Genomic DNA, 11,394 nt, shown 5'->3' on the forward strand with positions numbered 1-11,394 from the left:
CATTTTTTAAGGCAGTGCCTGCAGGTTTCCAGATGTCACAGGCCCATCCAACCACACCAGCAGCCAGAAGAGCTTTCCCCACTTCTCCTGGGCCCCATCCCACCTCACTCAGGGACACACAGCACTTTGGTCCCAACACTTGGCTCAACAAAGCAGGGTTGGGTAGAAATTTGACCTCAGAGACTCCTACACTCATGAAATATTGGTGCAAATCATTTCAAGGTGTGCATTGAGGTGATTGAGTCTAAATCACGTTAATCCCCTGCTCCTGCCCATAAGTCCAAAGAGCTGTAATTTGATTTCCATCTAATAAATGATCCTAAAACAAATTCAGACCTCTTTGATTCTGAGGGCTCATCTACTCAGAGACACTGATTTAAGGTCCGCAGTGGATTAGTTAAACTGCGTTAAAACCCCGTGAGAACATTCTTATTCAGAACTAAAGTGGCTTAATTTGATTTAGCTAAATTCTCTTCCAAAGCTTATAACAATTGCACGGGCAGTAAATCAAGATGCACTTAATTACGCATAGAGGGCTGGTGCAGCTCACTAGTGATGCTGCTAAGGTGTGAGGGGAGGTGAGCTGATGCGACCATCGTCCAACGTGAGGTCATTTCTCAGGTCCTCCAGGCAGCCAAGGTGCGAGATAAAAGTAGAGATAACTCAAGGTGCCTTGCCAAAGGGGAGTTTTCAGCCCCAGCAAGCTGCAATCCCCTCAGAGGACTCTGCAATCAGCTCTGCACGGCCCAGAGCTCGAGGACCTTAACCAAAACAAGATGTCCCCAAATAAATCACAGAGAGGAGGCAGAGTGAATGCAGTAAATAGCCCAGGAAATCAAAGAGCAGTCCCCCACCGAGCAGGCAGCTGCGCTCCCCACCGCCGACCGGGAGCATCCTCCTCCCACTGGGAACAGCAGCCCATCACTGCTTGAGAGGGGCTTGATGGGTCCTTTCTGTCCTCCTGCTCCACTCGGGGAAAGTCCTGCAGCAGCTCCTCCTCCCCCAGAGCAGACCTCACTCATGGGGCGCCACCCTCAAGGTGCACAGGGTGCAGTTGCCCCCAAAAAGGCCGTGGGTTGGAGTCTGGCACCTTCAAGACGTAGGGAAGGCAGTGCCCTGCCTTTAGAAACCAGCTCTCTTGATGGATCTCCCTTGCTCTCCTGAGGCTCAGAGCATCCTTCTCCTTGCACCCAGCGCGCAATCCTGGGCTGGTCAAGGTGGCTAATGCCAACCCCGGGAAAACTCCTTTGCTTCTCAAACACGGCCCTTGGCCAGGATAGCCTGCAAAGCGAGGAAGCCCCCAACACACTGGAAGGATGTCCTCCAGCCTCCTTCATACCACGAGGTACAAATGTGCAGGAGTATCATCAGCTGAGCGTGAGCCGTGGGATCCTTCTCCTTTCCTTCATGTCTCAGTCACCCTGGATGCCTTTGAAATGCCTAATTCCTCCCAGCCCCTGGGCACCACGAACACAACGCGAGTTCAAACGCAGCTCTCAAAGATGGACAAGTCCCCAAACGAAACCACAGAGGAAGGGGAGGTTTTGCGAAAACGAAATGGGAAAAACTCACACACGCAGACAGACACACAAAGAAACCCTTTAATAAATAACACAAGCGCGTGCCGCAAACGGAGAAGCAGGGGAAGGGACGCTGGTGACCAGCCGGACTTCATCCACATGGTAGAACTTCCCTGATTCATAACCCCAGCCCCACCTTACCTCCAAAGTAGCCTGCGACTGGGACATGGACATACCTCTGCATGTGAGACACGGAGAGCGGGACAGCGGAGTCCACTGCACAGAGCCACTTTTTTTTTCTTTCTGATTCCTAGGATGTCGAGGAGTAAGAATGAAGTTTCCCCAGTCATAGGAAGGACCTGCAGCTATTTCTATAATGATTTTCAGGTAGAGGCTGTAACCTGGTGGAGAAAAAATAATACATGGTACCTAGCAAGCCATGACGCAGTAAATAAGTCAAAAATAGCTTAATCATTTAACAAAGAATGCCCCATTTGGGACAGTAACATTTCACAGGCAGGGTGCCATTAATCAGAGGGGGAAACAGCTCCTCAGTGATGGAGGAAACAGAAATATTACTTCCAAGACAAATAAGCGGACTTTGAAAAACATTCATATATTCTTTTCTGTTATTTTGTGACCTGCAAAGGTGAAAAGCCTTCTGCAAGTGAAACAGAAAGCTGGCAACAAGGGCAACAAGCCAGCCAGCACCGGGGGAGCTTTGATGCTCTTGTGCTCCTGCAACTGCTAAAAGAACCCCCCCGTAAAAAGAATACTGGGCTGTCAAGAAATGTCCCCATCACCAGGGACCAGGTGTTTCACAAGTCGCTTAGCGCCCAGGACCCCATCACCCTCCCTGGACACAAGTGAGGCAACACCAGACATCGCCCCGGGGCCTCGGCCAGCTGGCCCCTCTGGCACGGTCACCCGTCGGGGCTGGAGGGTGTGCAGCCACACACCTAGCAGAAGCAGCATTGGCCCCCCAGATTTGCAAATCCCCACGTGCACAACATGAAAAAAAGGTCTCCCTCAACTCAGAGCAGAAGCTGGTGGTCATCCAGGGCAGGCATCTGGCTGATATCCCAGGAACATCTCCTCTAAAACGAGATTGCCACTTTGGCTCAGGCCAAACACTGCATAAGCATAATTCACAATTCTCCTGTCATTGCATATTGGCTCTGCAGAGAGCACTGTTTGGATTGCACCTTAAAAAAATGTCATTATGTCAAGTTTCTAACCCATAATCCTGTCTCCTCTTTGATTTTGGCATGGGTCTCCTTGTTAGAGTGCTGCTAGGGCATGCAGGGTGGTGGTCACTGAGGGTTTTCAAAAGGAACGGCAAATCAGGCACTTACAATATTCATGAAGGCTGCCGTGGACACCGACTGCTGTCAGAAATAGCCTTCATCTTCTCATCATCCTGCGGAGGATTCGCCCTCCGATACAAGGGCGTGAAGACTGAAGGGAGTTGAGAGTACAAGGCAGGGAAGTGTGGGCTGATTCTCCTGGGTCCACCAATACCACCCGGAGTCCTCCCAGTAGAAGCTGATGGTGGTGACTCCACGGTCCACCATGGACCAGTTTATTCCCAGCACTGGGAAAAGGATATCTCAGAAGACCCTGAATAGCTTCTGGAAAAAAGGAAAAAGTGAAAGAAGCATTTTGATAGAGATGACATGGTGTTAGCAAATCACAGGCTGTGCATCTCCGCTTCAGAATGGCATTTTGATTGGCCCAACATGACTTTTTAGTTTTATTTCATCTTGCGGAGAGCTTTGAATTTGGTTTGGTTTGGAGAAAAGAATCAGAAATCATGAAATTTCCCACAAAACAAAAAAAAAATCTGTTTCCTACCCACTTTATTATTTAGCCATGAAAGACTGCTTTTGAAGGATCCCAGGCTCGCTTGAAAATTTGCCCATAAAATATTCACAGCTTATTTGAAAACAGGCTCTTGCTGAAAGAATAGGGCAGAAATGTGACATCCGAAACGGCCCGCAAGCCGCAAGCACTTTGTGGGTAAATATTCACACCGAACCCTCAGATCTGCACTGTGGGCACACGGGATGCCAAACATCATCCCATGGCCAGAGCATGGGCCTCCAGAAAGGTCACCCTCTGCAGAAAAGGGCGGTTCCCACAGCAGGGCACGCTGCAAGGCCACCCTACGGAAATATTACGTCAATATGAAAGAGTTTTGCAGTTTGGCATGTGCTATTAGGGAATTTGGAAGGTGTTTGGTCTCTGAGCACACGCTGATCTCCAGACCCAGGCCACCGGTCTGCTTTCCATGGGCAACGCTTCTGTTCATAGAGTCATAGAATAGAATCACAGAATGGTTTCGTTTGGGTGAGACCTTTAAAGACCATCCAGTCCAACCCCCCTACCACGGGCAGGGACACCTTCCACTAGATCAGGTTGCTCAGAGCCCCGGCCAACCTAAGCACTTCCAGGGATGGGGCATCCACAGCTTCTCCAGGCAACCTGGGCCAGGGTTTCACCACCCTCATCGTAAAAAATTTCTTCCTTATATCCAGCCTAAATCTCCCCTCCTTCAGTTTAACACCATCCCCCCTTGGCCTGTCACAACAGGCCTTGCTAAAGAGGTCGCCCCCACCCTTCCCACAGCCCCCCTTTAAGCACTGGGAGGCCGCAACAAGGTCTCCCCGCAGCTTCTCCTCCCCAGGCTGCACAACCCCAGCTCTCCCAGCCCGGCCTCGCAGCAGAGGGGCTCCAGCCCCCGGAGCATTTCTGTGCCCCCTCTGGCCCCGCTCCAACAGCCCCGTGTCTGTCCCGTGCTGAGGAGCCCCGAGCTGGAGGCGGCGCTGCAGGGGGGTCTCACAGAGCGGGGCAGAGGGGCAGGACCCCCTCCCTCGCCCTGCTGCCCGCGCTGCTGGGGATGCAGCCCAGGGCACGGCTGGCTCTCTGGGCTGCCAGCGCACATGGCCGGCTCGTGTCCAGCTTTTCACCCCCAGCACCCCCAAGTCCCCCTTCTTGTCTGTGCCAGAGGACGGGTCCATGAGCAGCTTGGGAACTAAGTCCCACTGACCAGGAACAGGCATGCTCCCCTCCTATTTCTCAAAATCAGGCCTTTCACCCTCTTGTGTTTAAATTTAATCTCCAAGACCTTGTGTTTGCCACATTTTTGAGCAAGTTTGGAGCTAGAAGCCACCAGGTTGGGAAACCATGAGAGATAAGGCTGTGTTGGCACAGGACATCGCGTGAGCTGATGGTGGCCCAAATAACTACCGAGGTGTCTGGGGCATTTAATGTCATGTAAGCCCAAGAGCCCGCAGGTAGAGCAGCCTTGAAACACTGATCTCTCCCCATGCGCTCTCCCCTTCTGTCCCAGCTCCACTTGTATCTTGCTCAACCTCTAGCCAGAGTTCGCATCCAAGCGCCTCACCAGTGGCCAGAGCAACGTGGTGGGATCATGTTCATGGAAACGGGTTACCAGAGAAGCTAACCAAGCGATGGCTTTGCTGAGCTGCACAGAGTGGGACTCCCTCGGCCTCCAAACACTCCATCAGGCACTACCAAAGGTGCCAGGGAGCAAACATTGAGTCCTCAAGGGTCAACCAAGATCATGAGAAGGGGCCAGGAGAAGATAAATAGGGACAGATGTAACCCAAAACCATAGCAGGTACAAGGAACTAGGGCGAGAAGGGCTGGATCTCCAGGGGGAAATTCAGCACGTTGTCAAGAAGAGAGGAGCACAACCAAGACAAACACAAGCCTCTCCAGACCCAAGAGCTAAGCTTTGCTCTGAGACCTGTGCCTGCTGCTATAGTTAATAAAATCTTTGCAAATAATAAGATAATTTTTATAATACATGTGTGTGTGTCTATTACATACAAACACACACAAATACATATATAACACAAAACACCAACAGCTATAAAATAAACATTTAGGAATATTCCAGTGTACTGAACTTGGGTGGCCAAAAATCCATGCCAGGGAAAAAAGAGGAGAGGTAAAACCTGGGGACAATTAGGATCCCACCAGGTTGGACACCCACAAGGGGACCTTTGCTTTGGACTTGCGCTGGTGGAGCACAGGACCATTTCGTGCTGCTGAGGCTTGGCTCAGCATCAGGATGCGAGGAATGGCTTCTGAACAGCCCCATGCTCCAGAGCTGCCACTGTGGATAGAGCTCAGGATGCTTCTCCCCAGCTACATCTGTATTCAGGGCTTGTTCATTCGTTTTCCATGAATATATATACAAAGATATACGTGGCCTATAAAATATTAGGTCATAATTAAGATAACCTGCTAGCAGAAAGAGCCTGGGTGGCTGAATTTCATTGCACTAACGCATGTGTTCAGTTCCAGATCAGGGATGCTATTTTTCTCTCTCTTCCAGCATCCCCAGCTCAGAAATTCAGTTTTCCTCCAGGCTATTCACAGATGGATGCTGAGATTGATGTTTGTGTGCCTGATTGAATCCTGTTGACTTCCAGCGGCATTCCGGCTGCCATCATGAGCTCCAGGCTGACACTTTCCAGCCAGCGTCAGGGGGGAAGAGGAGCATGAGATGTTCGACCCACACCTCTTGGAGGAGGCAGGCAGCAAGGGGTGGGTGCCCAGACCTGTGACCAATGGAAAGAAGAGGGGAGAGCATCTTGGAAAGCCAAGATTGTCACCCTTTGGAGACCACATCAGGACCTTTCTTCATCAACTAGCTCTGTGCTGTCAGTCTGAGGGCTCTGCTCCAGCTCTGTTGCTAGAGGTGAAGCTTCCTCAAGCCCCACTTAGACCCTTTGGTCTGTGAAACACCCCCAATCTATAGGTGGATCTTTTTTATGCCTCCCCACCCCCAAAAATAGACATTTTTGGCAGAGTTCAGCTTCAAGGAAGCATCGCACAGCCCCTGGCATCGTCCCAGTCAGCTCCATCCTCACCTGTGTCTCTGATTCCCTCCGCAGACCTGAGACCTCAGCAAAGGACAAAGCCCCGTCCCAGGAGCAGATCCAGCCTGGGCTGTCGCTGATGACCCAGCTCGTTCCGCCAAAGCCACGGTGGTCTCGCTCTGGGTTAGCTAACAGCTGAGCTTACTGGGTCCGGCCCTGGGAGCAGCGGCTCCATTCTCCAGCACTTTCCTTCCTCACCAGACACGTGAGTTCATTCGAAACCCAGCTGGACGCAGTCCTGGGCAACCTGCTCCAGCTGACACTGCTTGAGGAATGGTTGAGCTTGAGCAACGGTTGAGCTTGAGCATCTCCAGAGGTGCCGCCAACCTCTGTGGACAACACCTGGGACAACAGGCCATGCCATCAGACCCAAACAAGGTGCTACAGACTTCTAGCTTCATCTTTCCTTGCATCTCCCCACACAGCCACCACGTCAGCATGAGCTACGAGTTACGAATTATTACCAGCTCTGCTAGGTGCGGGTGTCTGCCTGAAACTGGTCTTGGTTTGGGGGAATTACTGCAGGTTGCAGCACTTTCAACCCAAGGGAGACAACGGCTGTGTCGAGATCTCTCACCAGGACAGCAGATCCCAAGGCATTTGGGAGGGACAGATGGAGGACAGACGTCATGCCGTCGTTCACCACTGGAACCTGTAGAAGGGAGAGGCAGGGCTGGGCAGCTGGACTGGCCTGCAAAGAGCTGGGACCTACTCTGACTGCTGCTGGGGAGGCGGGAGGAGAAAGCGCAATGGACCAAATCCCCCACGTCCACCCCAACACACCCAGAGGTTTCCAGAAGGACGAGCTCACCCCTGCAGACTCGTGTGGGCCACCACTTTCCTTATTTCAAAAAGGGCGGCATGAAAAGCAGCCCCGTCCAGAGGAGCTCAACGATGACGTGCCTCCTCTGGTATCTGGTGGTGTGGATGGAGCATCAGCTCAGCAATCCGGAAAAAAACCCCAAGAGGCACAGGGTAAATGTTAAACCCTTAATTTCCCTGGAGATGAGGGGATTATCTTGCTGGGTTATTTATTGATGGTTCTCCCGTGGCCTTTCTAATCTGCTTTGCTTGAGAAATTGTTAATTCTGGTCTCACTGGCAACTTTGCAAACAACCTTGAGCAAAATGACCTCCCCATCCTTGGGGCTCTCCCATGTCTCATTCTCTCCAGTCTCCCTCTCAGAGGAGCTCCCCTCATCTAGGGAAACCAGGGCAAAGCAAACCACAGCTGTTTCTCTGAGTTTTTGCCACTGCAGCATCCCGAGGATACAGGCATGGGATGGGCACAGAGCAGTGCACTGTCCCCAGGGGGCTTCAGGTGGGTCCCTAGGACACCTGCAATGCAAAACAAAAAAACCCCATGGTTAAGTTAAAAATGTTTCTGGGCAAAGAGAAGCAGCATTTGGGATTTTAAAGGGTCTAGAGGTTAAACACAGGCTTGGGGCACAAGCTTTGAAAGGGAGAAGTTCCCTCACTGCCTGGCCACACAGCCAGGGAATAAATTAAACCCATGGGGTGCAGAGTTTGGTGTTACATCCCAAATGCCCCAGTTCTCCCAGCCCTTCCCCACGTGCTCCTCTTTCCCTGAGGCTGGGGAAGGGAATGCGCCAGGGAAGGGGGGATTAGTACCCAAGCACCTGCCTGTTAGACCCCAGGGCTGTCACGTGCTGGACCCCCAGTCCTATGCCAGGACCCCAGCCCCACGCAGGGAGCCCAGTCCCATGCCAGGGCCCAGATCTCATGATGGGGCCCCAATCCTCTGCCAGGATAAGCGATGCTTCAGTGCAAGGCCCCACTGGAGAGGGAAATGGGCTTGATCCTGCCCATCCTGCCCACTGCCCCGCTCCAGGTACAGCCCAGCCCCTCGTGTCCTGGAAGGGTGGCTCTGCTCCGGGTGATGCAGGCGGAGCTCAGGTTTCATAGAATTTGAATCATTAAGGTTGGAAAAGACCTCTGGGATCATCAGGTCCAACACCCAACCCAACACCCCCAGGCCTCCTAAACCACGGCCCCAAGTGCCACGTCTGCACGGTGTTTGAACCCCCCCAGGGACGGTGACTCCCCCACCTCTCTGGGCAGCCTGTGCCAACCCCTGACCCCTCTGGCAGGGAAGGCATTTCCCTCACACCCAACCTAAACCTCCCCTGGCGCAGCCTGAGGCCGTTCCCTCTCGCCCTGTCACTGGTGACTTGGGAGCAGAGACCAGCCCCCCCCTCACTCCAGCCCCTCTCAGGCAGCTGCAGAGAGCGAGAAGGGCTCCCCTCAGCCCCCTCTTCTCCAGGCTAAACCCCCCCAGCTCCCCCAGCCGCCCCCCAGCACACTTGTGCTCCAGACCCTGCCCCAGCCCCGCTGCCCTTCTCTGGACACGCTCCAGCCCCTCCAGGCCCTTCTTGTCCCGAGGGGCCCAAACCTGAGCCCAGCATTCGAGGTGGGGCCTCCCCAGGGCCGAGCACAGGGGCCCCATCCCTGCCCGGCCCCTGCTGGCCACACCAGGGCTGACACAAGCCCGGGGGCTGGTGGCCTCCTTGGCCACCCGGGCACTGCTGGCTCATGCCCAGCCGGCTGTCAGCCAGCACCCCCAGGGCCTTCTCCGCCGGGCACTTCCCAGCCCCTCTGCCCCGGGCCTGGGGCGATGCCTGGGGTTGGTGTGACCCAAGGGCAGGACCCGGCCCTGGGCCTTGTTAAACCTCACACAACTGGCCTCGGCCCATGGATCCAGCCTGGCCAGGTCCCTCTGCAGAGCCTCCCTGCCCTCCAGCAGGTCGACACTCCCGCCCAGGTTGGTGTCATCTGCAAACTCACTGAGGGCGCCCTCGATCCCCTCACCCAGATCACAGATCAAGACATTAAACAAGACTCACCCCGGCACCGAGCCCTGGGGAGCCCTGCTTGTGACCGGCCGCCAGCTGGGTTTAGCTCCGCTCCCCACAACTCTCTGGGCTCGGCCCAGCCAGTTTTTACCCAGCGAAGTGGTAAACTGTTCTGGGAAGGGTGACACTTGCAACCGGAGGCAGTTTGAAGGCAATTTATGTCCCTCTAGAGTCAACAAGGGAAAACTTCCTTCTGCTTCACATGGTTGCAGGGAGTGTTCGTATTTACATTTGACCGATGTTGCAAAGCGGAGGCCACCAGTGCAGCTGCAGCCGGGGCGGGACGGGCAGCGCAGGAGCCACGCAGCCGGGCCGATGGAGGAGCGTGGCAGCATCCCAGCCCGAGCGGCTGCCGGGGGTGCAAAGCTCGGCTTTGCACAGGGTCCAGCTGCTGGGACCAGCCAGACTCGGCGTGGTTTTGTGCACGGAGATTTGCTGACATCTACAGGGCATTTCACGGAGAAGAGGCCGTGGCTCCACAGGGGACGCGTGCTCACGCTCCGCTAATTCCCTTCCCAACGAAGAAATGCACATTAAGGCGTGTGACAGCCCACATCGTTTAATAACTAACCATAAATAAACCCATGTGGTGGAGCAATCACTGAACACTCATCTCAATCATTGGCAGCTGTGCTTCGGCGGCGGCGAAGCCATCACTGTCACGAGTTTGGGGGGTCCTTTCCATTTTTAAGCACCCTCAAAGCATCACCACGTGCTCTGCCCGGTGCGAGAATGTCCCCGTCCAGACCTACCCCCACAGGGCAGCGTTACCTGATGGCCAAGAGCCCCCACGACAAGCAGCACCCACCTGCCCCTGCTGCGTGGGGTGCACGGGTGGCACCTTCGCACCGGTGACAGATCTTGGTTTTCTTGCCCAGAAACAGTCTGATCCAGGAGAAGATCGAGGGGCACTAGGGCTGCCTCCTGCCTGGGGAAGAATAGGGCAAAGCAGTAAAAATAACCAAAAAATGATCCCCAGGAAGGTTTCACCCCAGGTGCTTTTCCACTAGAGAGCCCAGAGGGAGCCCACAACCACACACCAAAGTCGGAGCCTGGTGCTGGATCACCCCTGGCCCAGAGGGGTACGGGTCTCCCCTCGCTCTGTGGGATGTCTCTCTCCTCACGGACCCAGGAAAGGGCCCCTCCAAGGGGTGACAAGAACCAGCCCAAGGGGAGGAGGCAGCAGGGATGGCTGCAAACACCGGGAACAGGGAGCGAAGGTAGAGGGGAGCTGGGCGTGGAGGGATTTAAGTTTGTGCACGGAAGCTGGAGGAATAAGAAGGCATTTCACCAGATCTTTGCCCACGGTCTGGAGGCAGGAACGGGGCTCTGGCAGGTGGGAAGGCGCTTGTGTGTCCTCGCCACACGCACACACAGTGGTGGGCGCTCTCAGCAGACCCTGGCAGAGGGACAAGCATTCATCGGTCTGTATTTAGCGCGGCTGGGACTGATCTCGCCCCGCACAGGGATCTGGTCTAGCTGGTGACAAGATGAGACGGCAGCTGCAGCCACCAAGATTCCAGCAGGCATGAGGCCAGAAACACCACCCCCTCCAAGGCAGGCTGCTGCCACCTGAAGGACTTCTCTCCCCCCAAGCATCTCTTTCCAACAGGCTTTTAAAAGCAGCAGGATGCGTGCATTAACAGGAACAGCTATTTTTATCACAGGTGAACTCTTCTGTAAATACCGCTGTCAAAACCATACGCGCCAGATGTTTTACCTCGGGACAAAACCACTTTTGAATCAAACACAGAAGATACAGGAGCCCGTATGATCAGGCCTGGCCAAGGCACCCATCCTGCAAGATCTCCAAGAGCCACAGCAAAGCTTCCCAGGGAAGATGTGGGGTCAGCTCTGCAGCATCCCACCCGCTCGCTTCTTCCAGCAGCATGGGGTTGGCGTCACCGCAGGCGTTGTGCTTGACCTGCTGTAGCTACAGCTCAGCCACCTCAAACTTCCATGAACTGAAGCCCATCCCAGGGGAGCGAAGGGGACGGGGACCAGCAAGCAGTGGCCTGAAGTCCCCACAGGCGTCAGGGAGATGGAAGTGAGCTGCCTCCACCCAGCCCTCTGCAGAACAAGCGACAAC

The 11,394-nt window shown here is 54.4% G+C and overlaps 1 long non-coding RNA gene across 1 annotated transcript; it reads right to left on the bottom strand.

Annotated features, from left to right (window-relative positions):
- Positions 1-1,580: 1,580 nt before the first annotated feature.
- LOC142052252 (uncharacterized) lies at positions 1,581-8,437 on the bottom strand. Its single transcript, XR_012658783.1, has 3 exons — positions 5,929-8,437; positions 2,876-3,151; positions 1,581-1,921 (listed from the first exon to the last, which is right to left on the bottom strand). It is a non-coding gene; the product is annotated as an uncharacterized LOC142052252 (long non-coding RNA).
- Positions 8,438-11,394: the final 2,957 nt, after the last annotated feature.

The sequence above is a fragment of the Phalacrocorax aristotelis genome, chromosome 2, assembly GCF_949628215.1.
Source record: "Phalacrocorax aristotelis chromosome 2, bGulAri2.1, whole genome shotgun sequence".
Taxonomy (NCBI): Eukaryota; Metazoa; Chordata; class Aves; order Suliformes; family Phalacrocoracidae; genus Phalacrocorax; species Phalacrocorax aristotelis.